At 39.1% G+C, this 20,915-nt stretch overlaps 1 long non-coding RNA gene across 1 annotated transcript in view; it reads right to left on the bottom strand.

Moving 5' to 3' along the window:
* Positions 1 to 8,700, bottom strand: part of LOC121075797 — a 124,262-nt gene extending 115,562 nt beyond the window's left edge. Inside the window, exon 1 of the long non-coding RNA XR_005823164.1 lies at positions 8,529 to 8,700. This is a non-coding gene — a long non-coding RNA (uncharacterized LOC121075797). The remainder of the gene's footprint in view (positions 1 to 8,528) is intronic.
* Between the last annotated feature and the right edge of the window lie 12,215 nt (positions 8,701 to 20,915).

Raw genomic sequence — 20,915 nt, forward strand, 5'->3', positions numbered from 1 at the left:
CAGGGCTCCTTTCTGTTCACAGCAGTGAGAACTGGCTCAGGGCTGTGCTGATCGAGCTGCCACTTGCTGGATTTTTACCGAAGGGAAGGAATCAGAGCATCCTTAGGGAAGGGAAATTTGGCTGTTTGTGGAAACAGAGAGTAAAAGAGGAAAAAGGAAAAAGCTATATGACAAAAGGGCCTTGAAAATTCCAGCCAGCATCTAAATTTTGCATACCATCCTCCAGCCTAAGAAGCATGTGTGACTCAACCATAAGTAAGAGAACTGCAGCTGAGCTCTTGACAGAGCTGTAATAGAAAGAGAAACATAGCACGGACAGGGGGCATTAATGAATATGTTCTTATATTATTCACTGCTTTCTTGAATTCTTATTAGGAAATTAATAAACACATATGGTTTGCAGAACAAATCCAGGCACTAGGAACTTTCCAGAGTACTTTTATTTTTTATTTTTTATATATATATATTATTTATTACTAATGGTAATTATGCCTACAGGTGAAGTAACAGCTGAGTGACTCAAGTTACCCTGCTGTTTAATTTAATCAAAAGAGTCATGAATTCTGTGAATTCTTTAACAAGGTCTTTTAGAAAAAGGACTAAGATAATTTCCCCTATTATTGGGATACAAAGAACACAATGAATTAATTTCATAACACTTAATATATAGCAAGAGTTTTTGAGGAGAAAAAGAGTAAAGGAGAGGGAATGAATAAAGCCACTTGAAGTTATGTTGATTTTCTGTCTGGAAATCTGTGGCATGTTCTCAAATCAGTGCCACAATCTACAGGGCTTATAGATGTTACAAATTAGTCAAAACAGTTGTGATTGAATTTAACGGAAAAAAAAAAAAAAAACACATTTGACTTCTACTTGTTTCTAAAGCACAGAATAAACATCAGGAGGGGTCAAAACCACAGCTACCAACGTGAAATCATAAGAAGCTAGGCTCAGATTACATTATTTTTGCTGTTCCAAAGCCTGAGGCTTGCGGAACACATATTTGCAAAACGTGGGAATCAGAAGAAGCAGGGAGATCTATCGATCTTTAGTGTATTCTCTGTCTTCTCTAATTTCCCAAAGTATGGGAAATTTGAGACTAGATAATGATTTGAGAGCTTAGACCAAACCTGGTATTTAATAAACTCCGGCAGCTTTCAAGCACCTTACTTCTTGAGCAATGATGTGCCTAAAGATAATGGTCTAGAATAATCCATGTTTAATCGATTAAACAACTCAATGCTACTACCAGGTTCTTTGATTTATGAAAATATTGAGAGTTAACATACCAGATCCACTCTCAGACCAGGAGTAGCAACCCCTCCTGACCATAATGAAGCTCTTCACTGTTTGTTTTCTCATCATCCACTGCTCAGGACTTAAGGTTAATGGAGAAAATATAAGGAAAGAGACAAACAAAAACAGTCTTCAGCCTGTCTCCTGCAGTGAGCAACACAAAGCAATAATCTTCGCAACCCACAGAAACGCTCTCGGATGATTGATGACTCTCTCTATTACAGAGGAGCCTGGGGGAATCCCCAGTTTCTGGCAGCACTGTACATAGGAGCATGGCCTATCTCTCACTCAGCATGAGTGCAGCCACTCGTCCTGATGCTGGCTATTTTAGACATGGTGGAGAAGTCAGCATCTATGCATAACCTACAAAATAACCCCTCTGCCTTGGTACTTGGTTGCACAACAGCTCAAATGCATGCTATATGGCTCTGGTTCCCTCACTGTCCAAACCTGAGCTGTTCAGGGATCCTGCCCTACATTCAGCTGTGTTTTTGGAGAGAGGCACGACAGAAAGGCAAAGACTACCTGCCTACAGTCACACAGCAGGTCAGTAGCACATATTAAAAATAGAATCATTGTATACACAACACCTTTCCTTCAGAGTCCAGCCCAACCTAGAAAATTAAAGAATTAACATGTGTGAGACCCTTTGACTCAAGAGCTCACATTTAGAAATTTGTTACGTTAAGGGCTAATTAAGGTCAATCGCACAATACCCTATATACAGAGGTCCATTAAGTCATTCACCCTCAGAAGGCGCGGGTTTGGTTCCCACAGGACACTTGCCAGTATTTTGTCCAAAGCACTTTCAGAAGTCACAAGCAATATGAAGGTTTTAGCAGTTCCTTTGCAGATGCTTCAGGTTCTTTCCACCTGAAAACTTTTTTTTTTTAAATCTAAACCTATTTCCATTTAAGTTTCATCTGCCCATGCCTTTTGAACATGATTGGGTGCACTGAACTAAATTTCTTTCATTCCTACGTTTGCACACTGCAAACATTTATAGTCCATTGCAATGTCTTTTCTCCTTAGTCATTAAATAATCTAATGTATCACCAGGCAGTCATTCTACTGTTTTCTCTGATTTCTTTCCTTCCAGTCCCAATATTTGCTGCTTCCTGCTGAAATCCCTCCCATTTGTTTCTCTCTTTGGTAACACAATGACCTAAATGAATTCAAAAGGCAAAATTCAGTACTGTGTGAAACACACTACTACTTTTTCCTTTCCCTCCCTTTCCCCATTTTTACACCCTTCTGAAAGATCAGCTTACTTTTAGGCATCTTAGTAAAATAACAAGATGTGTTTAGCATCCAGTCTAACCCTTAACACTTACACAAGATTGAAAGGGCTGAGTTCCCAGGAAAAAATAAAGAAATCGGCCCTTCATTTATGCGCCTGAGGATAAAGTTGGGCTCTTTTGAAAAACCTGAACCACCACAATGGGACCTGGGCAGTGGGCAGCACAGCACCAGTGGAAGCAATCTGAGGTCCAGCATCCATTGTCACCTTTGTTCTGAGCAATAACAGGGGTTATGTTGCTGCAAGGAACCCACAAGTTACTGGGGTGCAAGGAAGCTAGGATGTACTGCTTTTTCCATTATCAGGTGAAACTAAAATGACAACGTTGGCCAGAACGTGCCAGGGGTGTTGGGAGCATCATCCCTTTCTCCTTCCTTTCCACTCAAGGAAAGCTTCTGCAACTCGACCTGCTGCTGGTTGATGTGCTAATGGTGCCAGCTACTGCCTGCCCCTTTTCAGAAGGGACATGAAGTAGGGTTTCAGCAGGGGGACCTCACTCCCTCCTGGCACAAAGCACAGTTTGTAGGCCACACAGGCTAAACACACAGGAGTATAGCATCTGCTGTATTTCTGCAGACAGGAAATATATACTTCGGGAATAAAAGTATCAAGACAGCATTTACAAAAAAGCTATTAAACAAAAGCTCAGGGTCTCCTGGTTCCCCCGTGCTCCTGCTAAACAAAAAGCAACATCCTCCACAAGGCAGAACCCATTGGGGGTCCCTTGGTCCTGCAAAAACAACAGCTACTCAGAGGCACGTCTGCAAGCCTCACCCGTGGGAAGGACCCGAGGGAGCTTCTCTTCCAAAACCAATGTAAAGGGGGGTGAAACTCTCTTTCAGGTGTCACGGTGTTAATTTTGCTCTTTTGAGTATGGAGATGGGTCTGTCTGGTTCCGTCTTCAGGAGTGTCTGAAATGAAGCTTGACATAACTGCTCACTGCATCTTGCATCTGTATAACCTTGTTTTAAAATACCAGTACTTTCCAAAGGAAAGGAAAACATCCTTTGCTGCTTGGAATTTTCCATGGTTACACTTTGCCCAGAGGTGATATGTCCCTTGGAAGAAACTTTCATCATTATATAATACTTTCAAATTCTGTTGTTTGTATCTACCAAGGCAGACAAATAAATGGAGAGACAAATAAATGAAAGAATAGCCTGAGATTTTTATCTGTGTGTACAGCCAGGATGACTCAATGATCGAGACAACTGCTCTGGAAAGTTTTAGACTTCTGTTAATTGAGCATTGCTGAAATTCCAGGATGACTGGGGGGTCATCCTCAAATCTTTCTCATTAAGGAAAAATCTAATTTTATTAAGAGGGTGTGAATGGAAATACCTATAGGGAACGTCATTTCTAAATTTCAGATCCTGTCTATTTGTGCTTTCCAAAAGAGCTAAGTGTTTGAATAACCTCTTGAGGATATGATTTCTGTCAACATTAAAAAATATGCACAAATATTAGTAGTTTAAAATCCACGACTTTGAATCACACTGTTAATCTTTAAATACAATACAATGTAGTTGTAAACCACTGTTATCCAGATTGCCACTTCACTGAATATTTGAATCCCTAAGACCCACGCGCCTTTTTTGAAAGTATGCTTACTCATCCCAGAAGCAGCTTGAAACTCAGTCTCCCCACTGCTATAAAATCTTGGACATCAAGTGTTTTTAGTGTTATTGCATAATTCCTGCATACATGGATATGATAGCATAATTTATGATACAAACAAGAACTCATATCTGCACTGAACCTACATGTACACATAGTCTTTAAAGAGTTGGGGGTCTGGTTCATCAAGATTAACAAGACAGGCTTGTCATAAACGTATTTTTATTGTGAGGCAGTTTGTGTGTAGACAAATTAATTACTGGCTTAAGCAATAAAATTCCCACAACAGTAAAGACTGGCCCAACCAACCCATTTGTACTTGATTAACCTGCTGAAACTCAAGACACCTGTTCCAAACTAACAGATTTTTAAAGAATAAGTATCAGAGGACTTGACACCATGCCACCATCTTGGCATCATATTTCACTTAAGACAACCTTCCCCCCTTCCCCTCCAACCCCCCCCAAAATGCCTTTCATTTTGTGTGACAGATATATTTGCCTGAAGCTGTTAACAAGAAGAATGTAGAACACCTTTTCAGAAGGCAAAATTTCTCCTAAAGATATGATCTCAGGAAAAAAAAAATGTAGAAAGTGTACTGATTATCCATATCCAGAGGCTAAGAGGATAAATCCCTTTGTTATTGATCTGCTTAGGTTAGGAATTCAGGAATTGCACGTGTGCCTTTGCATGTCTGTGCTTTGCTAGTCTATATTGAGCTTCTTTTGTGACACAGATGAAAAGCTAAGTTTTAAGGGTCTGTCTTAAATTTATTTTTTTAATCTTAATGTTGCAGATGCCCAAGAGTTGTGACAACTGAGGTGTCAACAGTCTGCAAGCATCTTCCAAAGCATTACTGTTAGTTTTGGTTTTGTAGTTTCAAAAATAATATTATAAGCCTGTGTCACAGGATTTAGAGCACTACCCATCTGCTCTGGTGGTTCAGCTTGCTTATCTACTGAGATCAAATTCTTAACTGAGGAAATTTCAAATAAAATTAACCTCCTCCTTCTCTGGTATACCAGTTAGCAATCACTTTTCGCCCCACCAGCTTGGGAGAACTTGTGATGTGTTGTTATCACACAAGGCTTGCTCCGCGTTGCCTACAAAGTAGAAATTGGAGTGTCAGGAAGACATCTGCACAAGCCCTTCAGCAGCAGTGTTCTAGCAGATCTGCTGCAAGTAGAGACATTCTGAATTACAAAGGAGCAATGCTTTACGCTACTACATTAATAATTCTATGTAAATTATGTAATAAAAATCCTTATTTATACACCAACGGATGATCATCTCTGAGCCTGGTAGCAGCAGGTACAGCTTACAAGTAATCCTGAAAAGCTCACACCAAAAGGGAACACAAAACAACTGGCTCCAAGACTAGGCACTCTGCACTGCACTCCTCCCACAGGCAGATATCCCAACATCACTCACTGATTTCTTACTTTTGGCATGCAGTGTTTGCACCTGACTTTTCCTCAAAGGAAATTCAACTTTCATGACAGCATGTTGACAGGCAGAGAGATGAAACTCCTCTGTTTAGCCATGCAGAGGTGCATCATGGATAATCCCACACATGGTTACATACATCATCCCAGCTTCAAGGAAATACCTACCAGGCTGCAAAGATAACTGCCTCCAACATTCAGCCCCTTGTTTACCTGTAAGCACTGAGTAAAACCTCACTAAAGCCAGCATCTCCCACAGTGTGAGAGCCTGGTAGCACAACTGCCAGTGATGGTATTGCTTACCTTCTAAACTGGGCTGGCCACAAGAAGGCTTAGAACCAAAAATCACATTTTCACTGTGCCTAACCTTGGACTTCTTCAGGTATTGAAATGCCATCACGAATTATAATTCCCACCTGACACTACTACACAATTCACATTTTCAAGAACAAATCTGTCCTTTGGTTACAAAATTCTCTTTAAGCAAAGAGAACGTTCCAACACAATCCCCTTTCTGGTACTGGTGCAAGTAAACCAAACCCAGCATCCAAGATGCTAAAATGTTCAGCTGTCCATCGCTGCTATGCTGAAGTACCCAGTCCCTCCAGGTGTAAAGCACAATTAACACTGTGTGTGAATGAGTCATTGAATGATTTCAGCTCTCCAAAGGAATCGCTATTTCCTGCATTTTCCTTCAGATGTTCCACATCCCCCAGAGACACCTAAGGTTACAGTATGTATTATGTCCTGTTCCTAAGGGTCAGTATATCATATCAACAGAAGAAATACAGCTTCTTAACTTTCTGCACGGATCATTTGCAATTCCATTCCATGGGCACTTGCTGACTGAAGTAATCTCAATAATAAAGGTAAAAATATATATTCCTAGAAGACTATTATATGGAATGACATAGGATGTAATGCCCTGTAGTCACAGAGAAAGGATGATTTTAAATGAATGAAACCAATGCTGCTTATGTGGTGGTAGGAAGATACTGCCTTTTTAAAAATACGTATAACTGCAATGAAAGCTAAGCTGTTATTATGTGTAAAGCAGCTGCAGAGAAAGCGATAGCGTTAAAGGCATTAGAACAAAGATTATCTGTTCTCTGTAATTAAATCCTTTCCCTGCTTTATATCAGATGACTCCTCAGGTCACATGAGTCCAATTCAAGCATCACCCTTGAAACTAGCCTAAAGAGGTTGCAGCCAGACACTGGAAACCCCCCAGCCCACAGGGATTTAATTGTTCTGTGGTTTCTGTCCTGCCTTCTCTCCACAGGAGTGGAGAGCTGTGACACCCACTGCAAACAGTATCCAGGAACAGGCCGGTCTCTGCACAGCTTCCCCTTTCCGCATACCTTTTGCCAGTGACCTCTCGTACATTTGGCATGGCAACACATAAACATCACTTCCGTGCCAGAGCAGACAGATTATTCATATCCTTATTCTAATGGCAGTATGATATAAAAATACAGAGTACTTCCATTTCAGAGACAAGAGTGTATCCGGCTCCCAGAGAGTGAGACTGGTGCCAGGCCATTCTCTGCATGGGTGGGGGACAGAGGATGGCGTCAGCACATCATGGAAACACAGACACTCCTCAATGGCCTTTTATGAGCCTGTCAGTCTGGCCAGGCTATGGAATTAGCTCCATTGTCTCCCATACAGCTTTCTGCCTCATCTGACACCACCTCACCTATTGCTTTTCTGCTGGAAGCAGTTACACAGGTTTAAAAACTAATAAAGGTTTTGCGCAATCCATGAAAAGGGGAAGAGGGACTGCTGCTAGTTCAAACTCTGATCCACATCACTGACGATAAAAGAAAGGAAAAAAAGTCATTGCTGTTTGGTGAGTTGCTGGTCTCAATCCAGTTATGAGGAGAATATCTATCCACAAGGATGCCCTCAGACTGGTGAGAGATGCTCAACAGCTGGAGGGCAGGAAGCCTGAACTTACTTTTCCTCCACCTAGGGTCTCTCTGGGCCAGAAGTAAAAAGAAGATAATGACAGAGTCAGGCCTGAATCATAATGCATCCCTTTACAGCCTGAAAATCAAAGGCTGACCCAGGCAAGTGTCCTTCCACTCCAACCATCCTCCTGGACAATGTAGCTTCATTGTGGTGCAGTGTCAAGGAAAGCAAGCTCTAACATTTACAACCTGTTTCCCTTTATAATGACACTTATTTTTTCAGCTTGCAAGGCAAGGTTCTGCCTTCTTAAAAAACATACAAAGAAGAAAGAAAAATGGAGAAAGCTTTTTTTTTTTTAATTAAAAAAATATGAATAAAATAATAATAAAATATGAATAAACTGCTTGCTTTACGGATACTGGTCCATTTAACCCCTGTTAAAGTAGACGTTTAAATCCAGACAAGGAAGTTATCTCAGTTAGACACACAGAAGAAGCCGTTTTACATTTTCTACGGCAAACTACTTCCAATAGTATTTAAGTGTTTTGTTTCCTACCCTGATAGGTTTCTAGTGGAGTGCATTTTTCTCTGCTTTCCTCGCCAGCTTACCTACTGCCCTCTGATCTCCTGCTCAATGCCTTCTGGTTTTCCATGTGGTAGATGCTTCTACCCTATAATACCTATACACATTGTCTCTAACCCCCACTCACGCTATTGTGCTCTATCTTCATTAGTATCCTACTTTCTCTTCCTAATAATCTTCCTCTTTGTTTGTCATTGACATTTTCCTTTTCCTTTATTAACGTTTTTTCCCCCTTACATATATATATTTTGTTTCCTTTCTATTCTGATTAAAATTTAATTTGAATGCAAATTTCATAGCAAAATATTGCTACACCCAGATGCTACATGCACACTCATACTTGTACAAGACCATGACAATTCTCATCCCTTACCTTCTCTTCTAGGTTTTCCCAGTTGCTGTGATAGTTTCTTTCTTTCTTTCTCCAGATTAGTCTCTCTTTTCTACTTTGATGCTGTGTTTGCTAATATCACAACTGCTTTTTCTCTGGAGGTAGATTAAACACTATTTTCTTTACTAATACAATTTGAATGATGCTGACCTTCTTTTCCCACCATTTTCTTTGAGTGCCTTTATTTCATCAACATTTTTAAGAATAGTCCTCAGAGGTAACACTAGAGGCTGCTCCTCTCACAAGGTCATATAGTATTATCTCCTTCATTAGTGCAAACACCAAAACCAGTAATAGTGCACACCTGCAAGATAGATTACATAAGTTTTTGTTTCTTTGTTTTACTGGAGGCACTTCTAGGGTCTGTGCTGTCACTAGTTTGCATCTTAACTATGCAAAAGAACAGATAAGCAGGTTTAATTAATTGCAATTTAGGGCCACTTAGCAGTGTGAATCCAGATATCTGCCTTCCTTTTCCCTCAGCCATTCCCCAAATGAGGCTAAGTAGAATGCTACAAGTGCCCTTTCTAATGGAGTCTACAGGTCTGTAGTCAATTCATTGAAAAATTACATCGGTGACCTTTCATTCTGGCATGAACAGCCACCAAACTCCATTTTCCATGAAGTATTGTCAAACAATGATGTTTTATCGACTTAACTTTGAAAACTGAAAACTAGAAGCACTGGAATTTAAATAACACCCTGATAAATTTTGAGATTGGTAAAATGATAGTTTTGCTTATTCAGCCACAACCTGGGACCAGATCTTGCATATGCAGAAATACGTGATTAGCTCTGGGAAGCAAGTGAAGTTACAAGACCTACAAAAAGTTGTTTCTATAGAATAAAGAGGGTATGGAAGATTTAAACTAATAGTTCTGCTCTCGATAGTAATTGCTTCAGGCCTAGCAATTCCTCACAGACAATTCAATTAAATGCTGACAGAAACACAAATAGAGCTCACACGGTCTTCTAGTTCTTGCAGCATTGCACTGATGTCATCTTGTCTGGAAGTTACTGCAAAAGTCTTTCCTTACTTAACACATAACTACTAAATAACATAGAGGTGTCTGAAGCAATTAGAAAAACAATATCCCTATGTTTCAAAACTCAAGTTTCCCATTTTCCAGAACTGACCTTATTGTACCTGGGAATTTCAAATTGGATGATGAATAGTCTCACGTTCCAAACATTTGATGGATTTTGTATTTCTCCTTTTGGTTTTATGTTTGCATTCCTGAAGAGTCTCTGGTGGTAACTGAGGTAGAATTCTCTTGTTATTGTACTGAGATTAGCAACAATGAATCAGCTGCATTGGATTTTTTTTCAGAGTATAAGTAGTTTACTTTTTCTAATCTCCTGTTACTGCACTGATATTTGCCTTTCTTTATTTAATCTTGACAATGAATATCATTCAGTTACCACTTGTCTTTACTGACTTAATGATAGAGTAAGGTATTATATATACACATATAAATAAAATATCAATCACAGTTTTGAAATATCAATGCTTTTGGTAGCAATTGTTTGCAAAAACAAGGCAGAACAGCATTGTAGAGACAAACAAATAGTCAAATAAAAAGATCAAGTTAATTTATAATGAATTGACACAGCATGAAATTTGGGCTAGTTTTAAGTTTGTGATAAAGAATTCCAAAGCAAGTATACCTATGATTAATTTTCAAATAAGACAGACTGAAAACTTACAAACTACGCTAGGATGGAGGAAAATTTTAAAGTATTTATAGCAATATTAATAGCAAGCAACTTACTTCAATCATATCAAAATGGAGCCTTATAAAATGAGGTTAAGCTTAAAAAAATCTCAAAAGCTGTTAACATATGGAAGTGCTCATTTAAGCCTCTCAAACAGCTTTAATTTTGACTGCCAGTGATATCGTTGCAGAACAGTATTCAATAACCTTCTGACACACTTAATGCATGTTTGTATTTTTCATCTCAAACTAGGAAAACGTGGCTTTCATATACCCATTAGAAATATACACACATGCATAGTGTCACCACACAGAAAAATGTGTATGTGGGTACAGCTCTTGTTCATTGCCCAGTTGCACTCAATGAGTGTTTATGATGTAAAATAACTGGCAGCAATATCTGAGGCTGGTTAAGCATTTAGATGTAAAGCAGTTTAAATGTTTTAAAACATAAGAAATCCATGCCCACATCTTCTTAAGTTCCGGGGCCAAGCTGCTTACTACCTATGATGTATTTGTGACTGATTCAGATACCAGTTATTAATGCATGGCCAATAAGTACAGAAATAGGCAAACTGCTGCCTATCACAACTGACTTTTTGTCTTGCATCAAAAATTTTCATATGTATAACCCCATTGAAGCTTTACCATAAGATTCTGCAGTATCACAAAAATATTTAATGAACCAAACTCCAGCAAGTGCTGGCCATAAAAACAGCTCACATCCAGTTTATTCCAACCTTACTTATATTGAATAATATCCACAAGTCAAACAAGCAAAATAAGTGGTGTTATAATAGTGGTAATATAATAATCTGCCTATAAGTTTCACTAAAATTTCGTGATATACTTGCAGTCCAGCCATTTCCTGGAGTTCTTTTATAAGAATGCTGTCCTCAGATCACCGCCTTGTCATTACCTGATGCTTTTTACACTCTTTCTTTCATAACTAAGACCATATCTAGCAATGCTTACTCTTCCCAATGTTTCACTTGCTTAAAAAGAAAGAAAGAAAAAAAAAACAGCAATCCAAGCTGGTTTTATTTTTGTATCTCTCAGCAAGTTCTAATAAAGTAAATTGAGCAATATTCTCAGTTTATTGTATTGATAAACAGACTGTAAAGTGTTTTATGATATGGTACTTCCCGTATGAAAGACACTAGACTAACATAAATTGCAATTGTAACTGTAAAGTACTAAAATATATTTTCCCTCTAGGGCTCTCTAGTATATTTGGCTGAAAAAAATAAAATAAAATAAAATAGACTTGTTTATTGTATATATTTTTTGTAGTGTAATTAAATGTCTCTATGGTTTCCACTCAGAAACAAAGTCGTCTTTCCCAACTCAAAGCAGTCTAAAGGCACACAAATAACTGTACAGAGCTGTCTCATTCTATACTGGGGGTGAATAAGCACTTTCTTTTTCTCTTTCTCCAAACTGTCACCAGAGGAACAGACCTTTCAGCACACACAGCCCTACCACTTCCAGGCCATGCAAAAAGTCTTTAGACTCCGAGTCAATCTTTAGTACTGTCCCAGCGACGCTGGCCTTCTGTGATCTGTACCAATGCAAAATTTTCCATTCTCCACCCAAACCAGAGTCAAGGGGATTTCTTGTGGTGATTACTTTGGATCTCATCCAAAGTGAGTTCCACGTAAGAAGGCATCTTCCCTAGGATTAGGAGTTGTCAATGTGACAGCTCCAGTACCCCAGAGGATGTAAAACAGGCAGAGGGGCTCTGCCCCCCCTACCGGTGATGGCCAGAGGCAGCCATCTGGACCAGTGAAGCCACAGAGGAGCACTGCATCTCTGGTGAGGTCCTGCAGCCCAGGCACAGGTCCTGTGGTCCTGGCTCACACGAACACAATTGCAGCTCTGCAACATCCACAGTGAAACTGAAGACAGACTTGGTCCTCAATGGTTTTGTTTCACTAAAGATAAAACAGAAACTTGCAGGGATGTGGTAATGTAGCTACACAGTCCAGAGAGGCTTCACTTTGCACACAACAGCTATATTTTGAAGCCCAGCTCTTCAAAGACACTTGGACCAACTGTGAGCCCTCTCACAACGCTTACCAGCAGTAAAACTACTGAAGTCTCAGGAACTGTTGAAGGGTGGGGAGAGGGAACAGTGGGAATCGGAGCAATATCCAGACCCAAGGGTCTTTGTTCAGTAAATACGATCCCTCCAGTTTCATACAACCTTGCTTTAACAGCACTTCCCACCCAGACTTCCCATTAAGAAAGAAGTGCTAATGGAGCTGTTGCAATCCTTCTTCAAACAAAAGGCAGCAGTTGAAATAATGGCTAACTGGGGAAAGAATACTCACAGAAAAGTCAGAGGATAGGTAATGTATCTTTGAAACAAAGGTGGAGGTGAGATACTTAGAAAATTAACCTCCTCTTCTCTTTTGGTCTTCCTTTAATAAAATGGTGATAAATCCATTGTCTGTTTTAAGGTTCAGAGCAGCTGCATAATGAATCTGCCGGAATACGCAGGAAAGTGCAAATTCGCCATTACACTTCAATAGCTTGTGTTCCACTCTGAATGAGATGGAGGATTATACAAGCACAAAAACACTCCCTGGAGTAGTTGAACAGAGCTGGTAGACTTAAGGCTGAAACAGACAAAAATAACTCCCCATACATGTTTAAGGACAAAATGTTAAGCTTTTCTTTTGAAACAGACTTTCATAAACCTTGGCTATCCTTAGAGAAAAAATCAGATGGGGCTTCTTTGGCAACTCAACAGCACACCTAATGAAGTAAACAAAATAACAAAACAACAACAACAAAACAACCCACCCTCCTAGTCACAAATGAAGGGTCTTCCCCATTGCTCTTTCTGGCTCCTAAAACTCTCACAATTCAGGATTCATTTTGATGCTTGGAGAAGTAGTCTTTCCTAAATCTCTAGTGAGCAACAGTCTATCTTGGATTTGAACCTGCTATTTTAATTTGAAAACATTTTGGTATCGTATGTGTTCTCCACTTCTTACTCTTGCCTAAGCCTTCATTAAATGTTTTTCAACCATTTATTTTTCTAATTCTGTGAACATTTTATAACAGGTAGAAACCTCAGTGTTCAAAGATAGACAACACAAAATATTCATCTTATGCTCTTTGATTCATTCTTCAACCAGAGAACCATTGATAATGGCTTGGGCATTCATGAGGCAGAATATGTTGTGAACCCATATCTCTTTGTACCCATCTTTACACTATAATGTCTCAAAATAGCCAACCTATTCTGTCCTGGACTCTCTGAAAAGGTCATGTCTTATGATAAAGCAAAGTATGAGAAGAACACAGAATTTAAGGTTTGCAAAACTGGGTCTACACTTCTGTGACAAAGCTGGAGTAGCAGCACTAACATTAGCAGTAGTGAATATTTTTCTCCCCCCAAACTCTGGGGAATGTCTGAAAAAGAGGAAAACAAACAAACAAAACCAAGGAAACACATGCAACAGGAATTTACCAAATCTCAGGCAATGAGAAATTTCAGTCTTAATTAATTCGTATATAACTTGTCCAAGTCATAAGTTGGACCAGAGCAGCAGAGCATCCCTTGGTCAGGAGAGTGTGCCAACTCTACTGAGGTTGCTTTTAGGTGACAGCCAGCTTTTGACAAGTAACATTTTCACCACTACCCTGAAGGAAGGAGGAACATGCACTAGAGTTGACACATTTCCTCAACATCTTAGCAGTAGCTGATGCATGCACCAGGTTTTGCACTTTGCAGGATCCCAGTGAAAGAAAACAGGGGAAAATGAAGGCAGGTCTCCAGACAACTCCACTTCTCTTTCTCCTCGCATCAGACATTTAAGGGAGAATGACTGGAGGAAAGATACCCTATCACAGTATGTTTCGTGATAGCATGAAGCGATCAGAATTCATCCACGTTCCTACTGACTTAAGACCATTTTATATAATGGACTCTGTCAAAGAACTCTTTTTTAGAAAGAGTGTTTTTCTTTAAGGTTTCTTGATAAATCTGTTGACTAATACACACAAAATCCATCTGTTCCCCGAAGATTGCCTCCAGAGCACAGAGCACTGCCTTTAATAATGCACATCCTTCTTGTTGTGTTTTCCTCTTTTCTTTGGATGTGTACTGAGTGGTTTTGATGTTTCTTCTCTATAATCATGATGAAGGATGCATCAACCTTTAAAGTAAACATGTTGCAGGTGGGAAACAAGCATCCCCCCAAAGGAGACCTTATTTACACTTTTTGATGTTTGAACACCCTCCTCCTATCACCATTTCATCATCTGTAGAACGTTACAGTCCAAAAGCAAGCTGATAGGTAGTCTACAACGAGCTGAAAAAAACAAATGGTTCCTCTGTACACAGCAGAACTAATGATGCCTGGTTTGCTCTCTGTGCAGATTTCCAGGTGTCTAATAAAGAATCAGCTTTTGAGTTGGATCCTCAGTGCAAGACCTTAATAGGACCTGTCTTCTCTACGCAGTCACCTACTTGCATAGAACTTACAGAATACTAACAGCTCCAAGGTCATTCCTTTTCTATGAAACTGAATTTAAATTGGTCACTGGGTTTGCAGATTACTTGGAGGGGAGAAGAAGAGAACTAAAGTGTAATCGAGTATGCTCATTCCCATAGAAGACCAGGCTAAAAATCCCATTTAACTGGGGAGAGGTAGAGGAAGGGTGATATATAAGGGGTGAGAAACATCAACAAAAATGAAGGAAAAACAGCATCAAGACAAAGGAAAGAGAGGAACCAAAAGGACAGTAAAGCACACTGAGCACATCTTTGCTGAGAAACCTTTTATTCCTTTATTTCCAAATTCCACTTTGCAACGCTCACTTGAATAACCAATGTTTCTCCAGGTTGGCATGAAAATGCAAATGTTGCCTTTTTTATCATAATATAAATAATATTTTCATGTCATAGGAAACAATTCTTTATCAGTAAATAAGTGCCTTCATTTAGTGGCTATTAATACTTTACTAAGAAAGAATCATTCTGATTTTTTCCCCAATGGCTATAATTGTATGACAAGTCCGTCATATCCTACTAGTATCTAGGGACTGAATCTGTCCTGTTGGTGCCTTCTCCTTCCACCCTTTCCTATTGAAAGTAAAACAGCTGTTCAGTCAGGAAACATTTCAACAAAAGGCCTGCAGGTTTTTCTGGTGTCTACTCATAGTCCAACACAGGCTGCGCATTGCTACTCCTGCTGTAGCTTCCGGGGAAAGGGTGTGGAAAGAAAGAGGGTGAATATTTGCAGAAAAAGGAAGGAGGGTCTCATATAGATCTGTTATAGGTCACAGCCTACTATATTGTCCTACATCTGTAGTATCTGGACTCCTGATTAACAAGCTCTTTAGATATGCTCTTATTCTAGTACCTTCAGTAGGAAACTAGTTTCTAGCTGGAAGTTTAGTAATGTACCTGTATCTATAGAGACCTACTTATTTGATGTGGGATGGATTATGTAAATGTTTTGTTATGTTAATGTTATGTTAATGTTAATATAAAGATCTCTATGCAGAAATGCTTTACATCTTGTTACATCTGGAGGCATCTGTTAGGGATGATCAGAATGCAAATGTGTTGAACCACTGTGAGTTACTGAACTACAGATCAAGTTGGGAAGGTAGGATTCTTCACAGGAAAGAAGGGTCAGAACAGAGAAAGATTTGGGTTTAGTCCTTTTTATTTTAATACTTCTCACCCAGTACATATGAGTTCTCTTTGTTAAAAGTTCCCTCTAGTCTGTATATCCATCATTAAGTTCTTCTAGTCTGTGTATCCAACATTAAGTTCCTCTGAAAAAGTTATAGGGGTTCAAAATTACATGAAAAATCATATCTAATCTAGAAGTCCCACTAAGACAATTTCCTACGTATTAGAATAGATGCAAAGAAATACCTTTTCTATTTTTATTGGAAGCACAAGTGAAATTTCTACCAGCCTTTAATTATTATGGTCTGTGAAACAGTGGTCTTGTCAGGAAACCCTGTACATACTAAGGTTTCCCCTTCTCTGTCCCAAATCTCAAATTAAACAGGCTCTGCAGAAATTATGAAACTGCTTTAGCAAATTGTTGATTGTATATGAAGCCTGCATCAGCGGTGACATTATCTTCTCTTTTTTTTTTTTTTTCCAACATTGCTGTTAACTGAACAAATAAAAGTAATAAAGCACCAGTAGAATATGGTGAATACAAATGTTACTTGGATTGATTCAAAACATCTGTATGTTTAAAAGGTGAATTGCAAAGCTTAGATAAAAATGGTATGGCTAGTGCTATCTAACAATTACCTTCACTAACCAGACTCTGTATAGCATTACTTTTATTTAACTTTAACTTGTGTTTAATTTAATATTGAAAGAAATAGTAATGAAGTATTACTTGAAGCAGAAAATCTACTGAAGCACTCTCAATTTCCAGATTGCTTAATGAATCTAATCTTCTGCATAAAATTCTAAGAAGGATTTTTTTATTATTATTATTTTTTTGTCCTGCAGAGCGTTTTGATAATGAAATTATCATTGCAATATTCTAAGGAAAGCTTGCTTGCTGTTAGCGTAATGATCAAGTAAATGAAACCAACCATTCCATCGACATAAGGGGATACTAGAAGGATTATATATGGGGGGGTATATATTCTAATAACCCCACTGCTTCAGGACTGGACACTGGGAAAACAGAATGTGGGTAGGCTCATGTTCTCTCCCTAAATAACATTATCTTTTTCCCACGCTGTGAGACACAGGGGATTGGTAAGAGATTGCCAGGGACTGGCAAGACAGACCACTGGTCTGATCTAATAGGTTCTTTCTTACATTCTTATCTTTATATACGTACATATTGCCATTCTTACTCTGTATGCAGTCATGAAGATATCCTCACTTTCTTTCAGATGCATACTCCATTTCAAAGCTTTGTTCTCACACCGTCTGTACATACATGACTATTGTATTAGGAGTACAAGTGTTGTCAGAGAACGACATGTTTGAAGTATGTTAATGAAATGTGAAGCATCATAGGACTTCACCAGAGAAAAAAGGAAGCATTCTTAGCATTGATTTAGGAAAGCTTGCACCACCTAACAGTTCCAAAATGCTATGCATAGCTGAAAAGACATTTGGATAATCATGCTTTACTAACAGAATGAGACTTGCATGTAGACTGGAAAAATAAAACTCGTCATCCAGGTTCAAGGCAACAATGGAGAAGTTAAGAATCAGAGCCAAAATGTTCACTGGAATATTGGCTCTCCCTGGAAATAGAAGAAACCCACACTTCGCATTTAAAGGGGAGAAAAGACAGGGAATATAAATCTAGTTTGGCTTCTTTTACTGTTATTATTTATTTTCTGCAATGAAGAACACTTCAAATGGCTCTATTTTCCATTTCATGCCACCAATATTACAACAGAAAAACTGTTAGCCAGGTTACCTGTTTATTCCAGTGTAATAATAACAATATTAAATGTTTTCTCTTATTATAAAAGATCACATATTTAGTATGATTCATTGGTGTGTTTTCAGCATTAGCTACTGCAAAGACGAGGATAAAATGCAACTGAATAGCTCTGAACAGCTTCTGAAATAGATACTTCCACCTAGCATGTGCTTACCTGGTGTCTCCTATTATTTTCTCAAATTGAAGTAGAACAGAGCAAGTTCATTAACAACATTCTCCAAAACGGGCAGGGTCTATATGTAGAAAGTAGAGCGTTTTCTGAAATACTACCAACCCTCCATAACACTCTTACCCTTCTCCCTAGCATTGCGTATGTTACTACCCATGGTGACTGTGTTAATCTAATCCTCACTCTACCTTCTATTCTGTTTTTGTTGTTGTTTTTTTTATTTTTCCCCCTCCTTATCTTTCTCTTTGGTTTGCTTGAAAAGTTGCAGGTGAGCGGGACAGTCAGGTGAACTCTCTATTAATGTACATGGCAACTTGCTGTGCATATTTACCCTCTGCCTCTTGTGATCCTGTTGCAAAGCTCCTTGTAGATTTGTCTGAAGATGCACACTCCCTGCCTGCCTCTTTGTCCCTCGAGGATAGAGTATGTTGCAAAGGAAAGAGCTGAGGAAGGCCTAAGACAAGAAAAAAAGAGTAGAAAAAAATATAGGAAGGACACAATGATGTGCCCAGCTATTCCCTCTCTCGCTCTGTTTCTCAAGGGCTTCTGTGGATTGGCTTCCTGCTGAGCAATCAAAAGGAGAAACTGGGCTAAGGTAAATGTGCTCTTGGAGGAACGCTGTCAGTTCTCTTGTTTTAGTGTAAATCAAAGCCTCACTCCCCTTGCCAGTACACCAGGCCTCTGCTACATAGTTGGTAGCTGACTCCCAATATCTCCCTGCAGTTCTGTTAAGCACAGTCTCCTTCACTTTCTCAAACAATTGGTGTACAAATGAGAAGCCAAATTTTCTTTTCAGCAGTTCTGGGTCATTAGGCCTTCTGTACTACTTACCTGTCTAATCATCCAATCCTTCATCTCTGGGGAGTTTAAAATAATGCCCAAATCACAAGAAATGAAAATGAGCTTCCTTCCTAATCTAACACCTTGTCTGCAATCCTTCGCAACATATAATGCTGTCCTTATGATCCTGATGAGAAATAAAAGCAGGTTCTCCCAACCTTATCTTCTTTCCCTCGGTTATCTCTACATCAAGCTGAAAAGATGGAATTTAGGACTGTACAAAAGGTACAGTTAGTGTAGGATAAAACTACATATAACTTAAATTTGTAATCATTCCCCTTAAGCATATGAGTTATGTAATGTAAAAACAAATACTGCACATTTTATGTATTGACTTCAATCCTAACCACGTTTGGAAAACAATATTAGGTCTAGGTACTAAGCATATAAACAGTGGTGTAGAAATAAGAAGTGGGAGCTTCCATACATCAGAGCAACGTGAGTAAGGTTAGAAAAATGGCAGAGAGGAAAAACTTCCTAAAATTCCAAGGAATCAGGGGACTTCATTTTAGGCAGTTACCTACTTGGAGGAAGGAATGATTCTTCAAAACTCGCTGTCTTCAACTACCATGATGACTCTCAATGAACCTTTCCACCAAGAACAGTGCTACCATATGTGAAACATCCTGTCTGGTCAATTTTTATATTCTCTGCCCCAACCTTGGAATCAAGACAAAACACAACCCACACTATGCCTTATTGGGAATGGAAACTACTATTCCTCCATACTTTCTTGCATAGAGGGTCTTTCAAGGCTCAGATAAACTATGACGTCAGCTCAGATCACCTATGACAACAAATACTGAAGCAATCCTTATGTCTCAGAGAAGTAGTGAAACAGGTGTTTAATTTAACATCTGCTTAAGGCTAATATTTTTATTTCGGTTCAGATTAAAATATGTTTTACTGAGGTCTATATCCTTCAAAGTTGCCTTTCCACTTTAGGCTGCAAGTACTGATGTGAGATTTTGGAACTAGAATGGCTGACTCTCCCACTTTTGGAGCCAAGGTAAAACACTAGCCCATGATCAAAAATCAAACCTCAGTCTTCTTTGTATGAGTCATATATATATACATATATATATATGTATATTTAACAGCAGGACAACTTTGAATATACAAACCAAAGAGAGGGAAGACACCAAACACCTGTACATGGTGGGGGCCACCCAGCTGGAAAGCAACTCTGCAAAAAAGGACCTAGAAGTCCTGGAAGACACCAAGTTGAACACAAATCAGCAATGTGCCATTGCTGCTATGAAGGCTAATTGTATTCTTCATTGCATAAGGCAAAGTGTCACCAGCAAGTCAAGAGAGGTGATCCTTCCCCTCTACTCAGTGTTGGTGAGGCTGCACCTGGAGTACTGTGCCCATTTCTGGGTTCCCCAGTACAAAAGAGACATGGACATGCTGGAAAGAGTCCAGTGGAGGGATATGAAGATGATCAAGGGACTGGAGCACCTCTCCTATGAGGAGAGGCTGAGAGAGTCATGACTGTTTAGCCTGAAGAAGAGGATGCTCAGGGGGGATCTCATCAATGTGCATAAATACCTGAAGGGAAGGTTCAAAGAGGACAGAGCTCAGCTCTTTTCAGTGGTGCCCAGTGCCACGACAAGAAGCAATGGGAACAAATTGGAACACAGAGGTTCTGTCGAAACATCAGGAAGTACTTCTTCACTATACAGTTGATAGAACACTGGAACAGGTTGCCAGAGAAGTTGTGGAGTCTCCCTTCTTGGAAATCTTCAACAGCCACCTGGACATGGGCCTGGGCAACCTGCTCTAGGTGTCCCTGCTTGGGCAGTGTGTTGGACCAGACGACTTCCAGAGGACCCTGCCAACCTCAAACATTCTGTGATTCTGTGAAGATCCATTAGCAACAGAGAAAGCCTATTCATTAGGAATTCCCAAAATATGTTATTTCAACAACAAAATAAAGGCTGTATATCTACAAAATCAATCTTTAATTTTCAAAATTCTAGGCTTAAAAAACCTAAACAGACAAATGACGCTCTATGCCAAACCAATGGAAAAGCATATTCTTAATTTGCTTTTTTACAGACTTAGGTGAGGTACATTCTCTTCTCAAGTAGCTGTATTTTCTGCTAACTGGCCCAATATGTTATAATCTCTTCGTTTCAACATTGTATAAGTTTGCCAAATGATAAACACTGTTTACAAC

Source organism: Cygnus olor, chromosome 1 (assembly GCF_009769625.2).
Source record: "Cygnus olor isolate bCygOlo1 chromosome 1, bCygOlo1.pri.v2, whole genome shotgun sequence".
Lineage (NCBI taxonomy): Eukaryota > Metazoa > Chordata > Aves > Anseriformes > Anatidae > Cygnus > Cygnus olor.